Raw genomic sequence first — 8,332 nt, forward strand, 5'->3', positions numbered from 1 at the left:
TTGTTTGTTGTTTAGTGAGGTTTGTTTTTGTTTTTGTTTGCATAAATCACTTAAATTATGAGAGTTCAATTTGGATGTTTTATAGGTTCATGGAGAAAATTTATTTGAGACAACAGAACTCTCTCATTCAAAACCTTCTGTTAAACACCCATATCTCTTAATGTGATATCAATCTAGTTTTTCATTTTTCCTAGCATGCCCTAAACATTTTTGCCCTACACTTATTTTGCCTACATGTTTGCCATTAAGCTCATAGTTTACACCTATTCCACCTTCTTATGGATATTTCTCCTTCCAGAATCATCCTTACCTCAGAGTTCACATTGTTAGTATTTTTTTTGTAAGTTGTTTTGTTTGCTTCTTTGGACTATGGGAATCTTTTATGTCCTTTGCAGCCCAGGCAAATATTTATTTCATGTAGTCTTCTTGTGATATCAATGAATTAGGACTTCATCTCCCTTTGTAGTCATGTACAAACATATTTTACTTTCACGTACAATTTTTTCTTTTTTTTATTGTAAGAATTTATTCAAGAGACAAAATTGATTAACATATTGAGGTGAGCTAGCATAACATAATATAGTAACATAACATAACATATAATATAATTAATATAATATAATAATACATGTAACTCAAAGAACATTTTTGATTAAAAACAATTTTTTATCATAATGGCTTACATATCTTTCACAGTAGTATTTTAGGTACATATTAACATTGAATCAGGGGAATACCCATCACCAAATATGTCCTCCCCCCCATCCCAGTTCCTTTTCTGCAACCCATATCCCCCACCATCACCCACCCCCTGGGCTGCTAGAGTAGGTGGTCTCCTCTTTGTCTAGCTTACTATTAGTGATCATATATCTGTTTGGTTCCCTTCCTTGTTTCCCCCTCTATTTAAGAGGCAGAGCTAGATAAATCGAGTTATGTGGTTTTGTTTGAAGGAAAGAAAAACAATAGATTAGGGTACAAAATAAGAAAAGAAAAAAAAAGAAGTCAAATATGCTGAAAATGGGCGGAGTCCTTCTAGAGGCTTTTAACCTCAGTTTGAGAGAGGATGTGAAAAAGGTAATTGAAACACCACAACAATACAGAAAGAAATATCAAATTAAATATCCAGTGAGCACTACAGCAATAAAGACAAGCACCACTCAATAGTCTCGGTTCTGAAATCAAATCATGCTGAAGTGCAAAAAGAAAGAGAAAGATAAGATAAAATAAAATAATATTGGAGACAGCAATTGCAATCTCTACACCAAAATAAAGACGTAAAAAATCGATCAATAGATAAATAAATATGTGAAAAAATAATTGTTTTGTGCTTTTTTTCCCCTTTTCTTTTTCCCCTTGCATAGGCACAGTAACTATTGGGGATATTGTAGAGGGAATTCTCTTGGCCTAAAGAGATACAGGGTTTCTCCACCCCTGACGTATACTGTCATGGGATTAACTATAGACTCCTTGCATGATCATTTACTCTCCCCTTGGTGCTTTCGTGGTGTATGGAAGACCACCTTCGTCTTGGATGGTAACATCAGACCTCTGTGTCTAGAGATCTTGATGACTGTGTAGCTCAAGTAATAGAGCTTATGATGAAGTCTTTCTTTGTGGTTCTAGCAGTTCTGCTCTTCAGTGTCGTTTTAATCCATCTTCTGTAGTTGGTGGTCTTGGTCATTATGTTGCTCCTAGGATGGAGCCTGGGATAAAGTCTTTCGTTGTGTTTCCGGAAGACCCATTCGGTGGTTCGGTGGTTGTTTCAGTCAGACCTCTGAAATTTGAGATCTTGTTTGTTGAACAAATAGTAGACCAAAAGCTAGGCTAGAGCTTTTTGTTGCTGTTGTTGGTGGTGGTGGTCTCTGGATGTGTACTGTCCAGTCCTGGTTGTAACAACCAGTCGTCTGTACATAGCGATCTTGGCTTTTGCACAGATCAAAGGGTGACATGTTTTCTGATTTTGTCTTATCGTTAGCTGGTGAGGAAGGACAACTTGCTCTTAGATCAATTTGTTCCCATTTCCTCATTGTCAGGTTATCAATTTAGAACTGGTGCATGGTGGCGTCAGAGTAGCATTGTGAATGCCCTGGAGGGGGTTTGGCTCCTGGAGCTGTTGTGGAGAACTCTGTCGTTTCTATGTCTGGGATCCAGGAGTTAAAGCTGGAGGGTTGGTGTCTAGTTCCCTGGAGCCTAAGTTGTTACCACATGATATAACGTTCAGGGTGGGAGATGTCCCTGTGTTGTAAACAAGTATGAGTTCTTATCCCTAGTAGATAAAAGCTTATTTTATCTTTGTTTAATATGTCTTTGTAGGAGGAAGTGGTGCTACATTATATTGCTGGTGAATTTGGGGGTGGAGAGAAAAGAAAACAGACACCTGACAAAAACTAAGAATATATATGCTCACACATATCTAAAGGAATAAAAGTTTCTTTTAAAAAATAAAAAAAAGAATAAATAACATTGGTGATGGGAATGTTGCACTGGTGATGGGTGGTGTTCTTTACATGACTGAAACCCAAACACAATCATGTATGTAATTAAGGTGTTTAAATAAAAAAATAAAAAAAAAGTTACTATGAAAAAAAAAAGAATAAATAAAAGACGTAATTATAAAAAAAAAAGATGTAATTAAAGGAATAAAGTGGGTCCGGGAGAGATAGCATGGAGACAAGGCATCTGTCCTTCCTGTAAAAGGACGGTGGCTCAGATCCCAGCATCCCCCATGATCCCCCATGCCCACCCGGGGCATTCTCCAAGCATAGAGCCAGGAGTGCCCTCTGAGCACTGCCAGGAGTGACCCAAAAGAAGCAAAAACAAATCAAATCAAATAACAAAACTACAACAAAACAATACAAAATAAACAAAAGAAACTAATAAGAATAAAAAAGAAAAGAAAAAAGAAAACAAAACAAAGAAAAAGGGAGAAAGTGATACCCGAGATCACTTTACATTTGAAGAGAAACAGGATAAGAGGTTGTGTTATATAGGTCTATACTTATGATGAAAGTATAGGCCTCCCCATTGTCTTTTGAGATTTCCTCGTGAGGTGTGGGGTCCAGGCAGAATGGTCGTGGGTAGAGTTCTTGCAGTGGGGATCCTTTGGATCTAGTTCCAATATCAAGCCACAGTCCACATTAGGGAGAGGTGATTAGGAGGGCCACACTGCATGGGTCAATCGGGCGTTGGTTGTATTTTCTTGCCAGGAGCGAGGTGAGAGTTTGAGTGGGTGTCTCTTCACTTGGGTTGTGGGTACTGGCTCGTTGGGGTAGAAAGTCGGCCTTGATGCCTACTGGATTAAGAACTGAGGGTGAAGAGTTATAGTGTGGTGGGGATATCAGGGTGGGATTGAGGGGTGAAGGAATAGTCGGATTTCTTGAGGAAGGAGAAGGAATAGTATATGGGAGGGGTTATATAGGGTGCAGGTATGGGTTGTTTGTGGTTTAGGTTTGTCCCTCAAGGAGGGTTCCTATCTCTGTGTGCTCCTGTGCACATATAAACATATAGAAGTTAGCTTAGGTGTATATTAATACAGAGAGGTGTGGAGGGCAGGAGGTGTGCTGAGTACTAAGTATAGTACAGGTAAGAAAAGGAAACTAGGGGCCCGGTGGTCGCGCTAAAGGTAAGGTGCCTGCCTTCCCTGCGCTAGCCTTGGATGGACCGCGGATCGATCCCCCGGCGTCCCATATGGTCCCCCAAGCCAGGAGCGACTTCTGAGTGCATAGCCAGGAGTAACCCCTGAGCGTCACCGGGTGTGGCCCAAAAACCAAAAAAAAAAAAAGAAAGAAAAGAAAAGGAAACTAATAGGTCAACATTTGGGTATGTATAGGTTTCGTGTCTCGAGTACTGACCATTGTGTTAGTGAGGTCTATCTATATAGGTGTTTACCCTTTTCAGTTTTGTTCACAGCACCCTCCCTATATGTCAGCTTTCCTTTCCTATGGAGGAGGTAACCACATGGATTTTATTTGACATAGATTGAATTGATGATAGTGAGGAGGAGAAGGTGGAAGAAGAGGGAAACAAGAAGAGAAAATAGGAAAAAAAAAATACCACCACCAACAAAAATACGAAGTAATGAGAAGAGAAAGTATAAGAGCAAGGGCATGTTAGTTTGGTTGAACGTGTTCGATGGTTGGGCCCTGTGGTAAAAATCTGTAGGTCTCGGTTGTTGCTTTGGTGATCTGGTGGTCATGTGCTTCAGGTCCTAAAAGAAGGCATAATCTAGAAATAAAGGGTATGTTAAAGAGTTTTATGCGGCCATTTTTATGATTCAAGCAGAGTATGGTGCCTCCTGTGACTGAGCACCGAGGTACCACCATAGGATGTTCACACTTTGCATCCAGGAACCACCATGGACAGAAAACCTGAGAGATTTTAAATGTGGTAAGGTTAAGGCATTCAAATATAATGTTTTGAAGTGTTTCCTTTGGACTCAATAATTTCCAGTCATAATCTTTACCTGTAATCCCTAGTAAATTATTATGGGCATTTGTAGTAAAAATGATAATTACATACCTGTTCTCTCTACGCTGTTGTTTCTGTTGTTGCTGGTTTCTTTATGATATAATGTGTAGTCGGGCTTTGTGTTGTTTCTCTCCCCCTTTGTTTTGGGCTCTACTCCCCAGTATATAGTGATTATTACAGTGTTTGAGGTTTCTATCCTGTTTCACCCTGTTATTTAATCGTGGGGTATTGGTTGTATATCTGGTGCATATTCTAAATATTCTAAATACTTCAGAATAGTGCTATCATTCTGTGTTTTCTGGCTGTTTTCTTTTATCTTCTGGCTTGCTTCGTTTAACATAATATGTTCTGGGTCCATCCACGTTGCTGCAAAGTCCGTGATTGTATCATTTCTGACTGCCATGTAGTATTTTATTGTGTAGAGATACCACATCTTAATGGTCCACTCATCTGTTGTTGGACATCGAGGGTTGGTTCCAAGACTTGGCTATTATTCTGAGTGCTGCGATAAATAGTGGGGTGCACACATACTTTGGGATGAATGTCCTTCCAACTTGGGGGTAGATACCTAGGAGAGCAATTGCTGGGTTAAATGGGAGCTCAATTCTGAGTTCCTTGAGCACTCTCCAGACTGTTCTCCATAGGTGTTGGACTAGGGGGCATTCCCACCAGCAGTGGATGAGAGTGCCTTTCATACCACATCCCCACCAACACAGATTGTTCCCATTATTTTTGATGAAGCCATCCTCACTGGTGTAAGGTGGTACCTCATTGTTGTCTTGATTTGGATTTCCCTAATGATGAGTGAAGGTGAGCATGTTTTCATGTGTTTGTTGGCCATCTTTTGGTCTTCCTCAGAGAAGTGTCTATTCATTTCACTCCCCATTTTTCTATGGCTATTTGGTTTTGGGGGACTCAGCTCTCTGAGTGCTTTGTATATTCTGGTTATCAGCCCTTTATCTGATGTGTTGAGTGCAAAAATTTTTTCCCATTTAGTTAGCTGTCTTCTTGTTTTAAGTTGGGTTTTCATCACCATGCAGAAGCTTCTTAGTTTGATGTAATCCCATTGGTTTATGTTTGATGCTAAAATCCTTGCCATTGGTGTTCCATCCTCGAAGACTTTTTAATATATAGGTCTTCGAGTGTTCTGCCTATTTTTTCCTCAATAAACTTTATAGATTCTGATCTAATTTCAATGTCTTTAGTCCATTTTGAATTGTCAAGTACAATTTTTTCTTAATAATCAGAACCCTATTAGATTCCTGCACATAATTCATATTTCCCACTATTTCCTATCTCTCACAATACCTGGGTATACTGGAGACTCAATAAATAACTGATGCCTAGATGAGTAAATTAATTTTAAAAAACTTCCTTCACCACTTATACCCTGTTATTTTCACCTTCTTAAGGGAATAGGATGCAGGGCTCTGAGTAACAGAATGTAGAATACAAACTCAACATGATTCTGATAAAGAAAAACAGGCAGAAATTTAACTTTAAGCCAGACATCTAGAGAGAGGTAAGTAGAAGAAGGTGGGAGCTACAACCACTAGAAGGACCAGGATGTGGAGGCACCCTGCATCTTTCATGTTTTGAAGGTCATCTCTGTTGTCACTCACCTAGAGTGTGTGGGATTTTGGCACGTCCCATTATCCCATCACTCTCTCAGATGGTGGGCAGTAGGATCAATACTCCCAAGGCTGTAAAAAGCTCCCAAATGTGGCACTGCCATTCATTCAACAACAGGGGGAGAAATAAGGGAGGGAAAAAAAACTGATGTTGGCTTCTTATTTTGCTTATGTTGTTCAAAGCCACTCGGATGCTGCGGTTCTGGAATAGGTCCCCTCTTTCTTTGAAAGCATGCTGTGTGATAGACTGTCATTTGTCCCCTGCCTCCAGAAGAGCCAGCTGGCAGCTAAGTGCTAAAGCCAGTGACTTGCATGTGTTTTTCTGACATTTAACAAATGGGAACAGCTTGCAAATCTGCATTAACTCACTCTGTCTCACAAATAATCAGGGCCTACGCAGTGTAGACGCTGGGAACATTAGCTCCGACACAAGAGTGAGATGCTAGGGGGTGGGGGGGGGGCGACAGAAAACAAGTCAGCAAATGTTTTAAGAAGAGACGAATGTTACATTCTGTTTCAGAAGGAAGAGTTTTGAAGTCAGTTTTGTTTTTCAACAAGCCCCTGCTAATGGTGCTAAATCCGTCTGTCGGGGCCCAGCTTTGCAGCTTCGAGTCTTGCCTATACCTCACAAATGCTGATTTGTTGGTAGCGCCCATCTTGCAAACACTGTTTCATTTTCTTTTGCTTCTGAGATAAGGGTCTCTCAAAGGGGCTATGCCAGACCACGAGCGGACTGTCGCAAAACCACACCAGAAAATTAGATCTTTGTCATCTCTGATGTGAAAGGAAAGAATGAAATGATAACAACAATCAAAAGGGCACACACAGACTGAGTTTGCTGGAAAGTTGTCATACGCACATCTAGATGTCTACAGTACGCTTTTCTCACGCAAACATATGCCTTTAAAACGGAGCATTGATCCAGCTCATGTTAGCACTCTAGATTTAGGATAAATTTAGAAGCCTTTCTTTTTAAGGGTGATTTGGCATTTGGGGATAAGCACGATCAATCCCTAAATGTTTTATCCCGTTTAGAAGATAGCTGCATGTGTGATGTTCCAACTCCTCTCACCAAACATCCAAAGGAAATAAGTCCCCAAGCATGAATAAAGAGAGAAATAGGCACACTGGGAAATGTATATGGCATGAGGTTTGGAGGGAAAAAACTGTCTTCAAGAAGATGTAAAATAAACTTTCACTTTTCTTAAACTTCTTGGAAAGATCATGGTGTTATCCCTCTCCTTCCATCGGAGCTTCTGAGACACAGAGAAATGCACTGACACTCTCCGGACAGAGCCAGCAGTAGCTCTGGGGGAGACTCACAATAGGTCACTGAATTGATTGGAGAGAGACCAGCATGGAGGATCAGAAACACAGACACAGGGGACCATGAAAACAGGATGTTACAGAATGTGGTCTACAGTCCCTAGAGAGAAAAGGGGGAAGGGGAGTGTCTGCCATAGAGGCAGGCTGGGGTGGTGGGAGATGATTGGAGGCCACAGAGGAAAATGGTGCTGAGACATGAACATTGGTGTAGGAATGGGTGTTAGAACATTGCATGAACGAAACTTAACTATCAACAACTTTTTAACTCTGTATCTTATGGTGATTTAATAATTTTTTTAAATGTGATCCTAACTGGGCTAGTCATGATCAGTGTAGACTTAAACTTGAGTTCATGCTCTTTTCTCCACTCAGAAAAATAAAAAGTTTCTAAGAAGCACCTATTCTCTGGTGCTCAATAGAGTCAGCAATCATGCTGAGATTCAAACCAATCTTAGTAATCAAAAGGCCTAGAATTATATAAAAGGATTATATATATTAAAAAATCAAAAAAAAATAAAGAAAGAAAAGAAAAGATAAGGTCTCCCAATTCTTACCACAGGCTGTGTTCTTTACACTGACTGTATAGAAAGAGGAGATACAGTAAATGCACCCTATATACACCTCAACCCAGGCCCTTTGCCTGGTCTGTATTGTGAATTGGGGGTGGGGGGACAAAAAAAGGCCTAGAATTAGAATCCAAAGTACATGTACTGGCTTAAATAATTGTTTCACTCAGGGGCAAGGCACAATTGAGGCCAAACCATTTAAGTAAGTGTAACTCCCAAAGAACTAAAGGAAAGCACCAAACAGATCAATAGGTCAGCAGCCAGAGGCCACTTAGTCAAAATAAAGGAACCTTCTAATTTTTTAGATGCTCTGATTCTACAAACATTAACTGAGTTTTTGAT

General features: G+C 40.0%; 1 non-coding gene across 1 annotated transcript; it reads left to right on the plus strand.

Moving 5' to 3' along the window:
* Nucleotides 1-7,961: 7,961 nt before the first annotated feature.
* On the plus strand, nucleotides 7,962-8,094 carry LOC126005094 (small nucleolar RNA SNORA51). Its single transcript, XR_007494272.1, has one exon. It is a non-coding gene; the product is annotated as a small nucleolar RNA SNORA51 (small nucleolar RNA).
* Nucleotides 8,095-8,332: the final 238 nt, after the last annotated feature.

The sequence above is a fragment of the Suncus etruscus genome, chromosome 3 (assembly GCF_024139225.1).
Source record: "Suncus etruscus isolate mSunEtr1 chromosome 3, mSunEtr1.pri.cur, whole genome shotgun sequence".
In the NCBI taxonomy this organism is placed as follows: Eukaryota; Metazoa; Chordata; class Mammalia; order Eulipotyphla; family Soricidae; genus Suncus; species Suncus etruscus.